Genomic DNA, 3582 nt, shown 5'->3' with positions numbered 1-3582 from the left:
ATATACAATAGTAATATGTACCTATCATTTTTTGAGAGATTTTGAATTTTACAATGTTTCCCCCACCCTCCCTTCCCTTCCGCCCCACCCCACAGAAGGCTGTCTGATAGTCTTTACATTGTTTTCATGCTATACATTGATGTAAATTGAATGTATTATAAGAGTAAACATAAGAGTAAACATGGGGGGGCGGAGCCAAGATGGAGACAAGAGAGGATGTCTCTTAGGTGCTCTGTCATAAAACTTATAAACTAAGGACTCTAACTAAATTTTCGAGAGACAAAATCCACAGAGGGTCCCAGTGAGGCAGTTCTCCAACTTAAGGTAACCTGGAAAAGAGCAGAAAGGCTCTGCTCCCTGGGGTTGAAGGGGCGGCCAACCAGAGAGGTGGCCAGCCAGAGCAAAAGAACTTCAGCCTCCCGGGAAGCCCAGCCCTCAAGGCACAGAGCAAGCAGGGTCTCAGCAGCCCAGCTCCAGGAACAGGAAGCAGAAGCAGGTAAGCAGGAGCCCCCAGGGCATGAGCTCCCTGAGCCTAGGGAGGGAGTGGAGAGAGAGACAGAGCTCTGTCTTCTGTCCCTGGAACAGGACTCCGGGGTTCTGACCACATTCAGATCCTGATTGCAGTCTAGGCCCCCCATAGAACAGCAGGACCCCCCCCCACCTCAACCCTGTGGCAAAGGGGGGCACTTATGGTCATTCACAGACCAGGAGGGAGGACAGAGCCTTACACACTGAGATCCTTGTGGGAGTGTCCCAAAAGCTCAGGAAACACTCTAAAACCAGGCTCAGGCTGGGAAAATGAGTAAGCAGAGAAAAAAGAGGAACACCATTGAGAAATACTTTGCCTGTGATCCCAAGAAGGATCAAAACACTCAATCTGAAGATGAGGAAGTCCAAGCTCCTGCATCTAAAGACTCCAAGAAAAACAGAAATTGGGCTCAGGCTATGACAGAGCTCAGAAAAGACTTTGAAAATCAAATGAGGGGAGGGGGCGGCTAGGTGGCAGCTAGGTGGCAGCTAGGTGGTGTAGTGGATAAAGCACCGGCCCTGGAGTCAGGAGTACTTGGGTTCAAATCCGGTCTCAGACACTTAATAAGTACCTAGCTGTGTGGCCTTGGGCAAGCCACTTAACCCCATTTGCCTTGCAAAAAAAAAAAGAAAATCAAATGAGGGAGATAGAAGAAAAATTGGAAAAAGAAATGAGAAAGATGCAGGAAAAACATGAAAATGAAGTCAGCAGCTTAGTCAAGGAGATCCAAAAAAATGCTGAAGAAAATAGCATGCTAAAAACCAGCTTAAGTCAAATGGTTAAAACAGTTCAAAAAGTTATTGAGGAGAAGAATGCTTTAAAAAGCAGAAATGGTCAGATGGAAAAAGAGATAAGAAAGCTCACTGAGGAAAAGAAATCCTTCAGACAAAGAATAGAACTCAGGGAGATTGCTGATTTTACAAGAAATCAGGACTCAATACTTTAAAACCAATAGAATGAATAATTAGAAGAAAATGTGAAATATCTCATTGAAAAAACAACTGATATGGAAAATAGATTTAGGAAATATAATTTAAAAATTATTGGAATACCTGAAAGTCGTGATCAGGAAAAGAGCCTTGACATCATTTTCAAAGAATTACTACAGGAAAATTGCCCTGATATCCTAGAAGCAGAGGGCAAAATAGAAATGGAGAGAATCCACCAATCTCCCCAAGAAAGAGATCCAAAAAAACCAACACCAAGGAATATTATAGCCAAGTTCCAGAACTCCCAAGTCAAAGAGAAAATATCATAAGCAGCTAGAAGTACACAATTCAAATACCGTGGAGCTGCAGTCAGGATTACACAGGACTTAGCAGCAACTACATTAAAAGCTCATAGCGCTTGGAATATAATATACTGGAAAGCAAAAGAGCTTAGAATGCAACTGAGAATCAACTACCCAGCAAAAATGAATGTCCTCTTCCAAGGAAAAAGATGGACTTTCAATGAACCAGGGGAATTTCAGATGTTCCTTTTGGAATGGCCAGAGCTGAACAGAAGGTTTGACCTTCAAATACAGGACTCAGGTGAAGCATAGAGATTGGAGGAGAAGGGGAAAATATGAGGGACTTAATGATGATGAACTGCATGTATTCCTGTATAGAAAAATGACACTGATAATACTCATATGAACCTTCTCAGTTAACAGAGCAGGTAGAAGGAGATTTTATAGATGAAACACAGGAGAAAGCTGAATTTGAAGATAAAATGTGGTGTAAAAATGGGGTCAATAGAAAAAAAGGAAATGTAATGGGAGAAAAAAGGAGAGGGGGAATAGGCCAAGATATTTCATATAATAAGATTTTTCTTTATTACAATGAGCTATTGTAATGATATGGAAGGGGGGAAGGCAAGGGAGAATGAGGGAATCTTCGCTCTCAACAGAGGTGGCTAGGAGAGGAAACAGCATATATACTCAATGGGGTATAGACATCTGGAGTAAGAAGGAGAGAGGGGGCCAGGGGGAAGGGGTGGGGATGTGAATGATGGAGTAGAGGATGGACCATGGGGGGAGAGTAGCCAGATATAATACATTTTCTTTTTTACTTCTTGCAAGGGGCTGGGTTTGGATGGCCTGTCCGGGACCATAGGGCCAGGTGGATGCTAGGTAAGGGGTGGTAGGGGGGCTCGGGGCCTTTTGGCCCCAGGGTGGAGATCTGTCTGCTGCACCACTCAGCTACCCTACAGCAGAGTCAGAGTGAAAGGAGAGAGAAAATATAGCATATGGTAGTAGAGAAATACGAAAGGAGGGAGTTGCGATCAGCAGTGGCAAAGGTGGAAAAATATGGAAGTAACTTTTTGTGATGGACTTATCATAAAGAATGTGATCCACCCTCAACAGTGCTCGTGTTGTTGGAACACAGACTGAAGCACATTTGTTATTATTATTATTATTTTTGGGGGGTGCAGGGCAAATGCGGCTGGGTGGCTTGCCTGGGGCTGCATAGCAGGGTGATTGTTGGGTGTCTAAGGCCAGATTTGGACCCGGGTGCTCCTCGCTCAAGGCCCAGTGCTCTGTCTGCCACCTTGCCACCCCTACTATTATTACTCTTTTATTTTATTTTGGGTCTTTTTTTCTTTTTTTCAGGGCGGTAGGGTTGAGGTGACTTGCATGTCACACAGTTGGGTGATTGTTGGGTGTATGGGGCCAGATTTGGGCTCAGGTGCTCCTGACTTCAGGGCTGGTGCTCCATCCACTGCGCCACCTGGCCATTCCTACAATTATTACTATTATTATTTTTTAATTTTAATTTTAATTTTTTTCTCTCCCCTTTACTTTATTGCTCAAGTGAATATTTTTGGGGGGAGGGGTATTTTGGTTACTCTTAAAGAAGAATATTTTATTAATGTATAAAAAACATTATTTGTACAAAATGAGAATAAATAAATAATTTTTTAAAAAAAGAGAAAAAAAGAGTAAACATAAACATCCTCCCCCCACCAAGAAGATGAGAGAACTCAAGAAGAGAGAGAGAGAGAGAGAGAGAGAATGTACTTCAGACTGTGTTCAGATTCCAGTGGCTCTGTCTCTGGGATGAGTTGCTTTC

The sequence above is a fragment of the Macrotis lagotis genome, chromosome 4 (assembly GCF_037893015.1).
Source record: "Macrotis lagotis isolate mMagLag1 chromosome 4, bilby.v1.9.chrom.fasta, whole genome shotgun sequence".
Classification (NCBI taxonomy): Eukaryota; Metazoa; Chordata; class Mammalia; order Peramelemorphia; family Peramelidae; genus Macrotis; species Macrotis lagotis.
Note: the sequence above shows the minus strand (reverse complement) of the source record.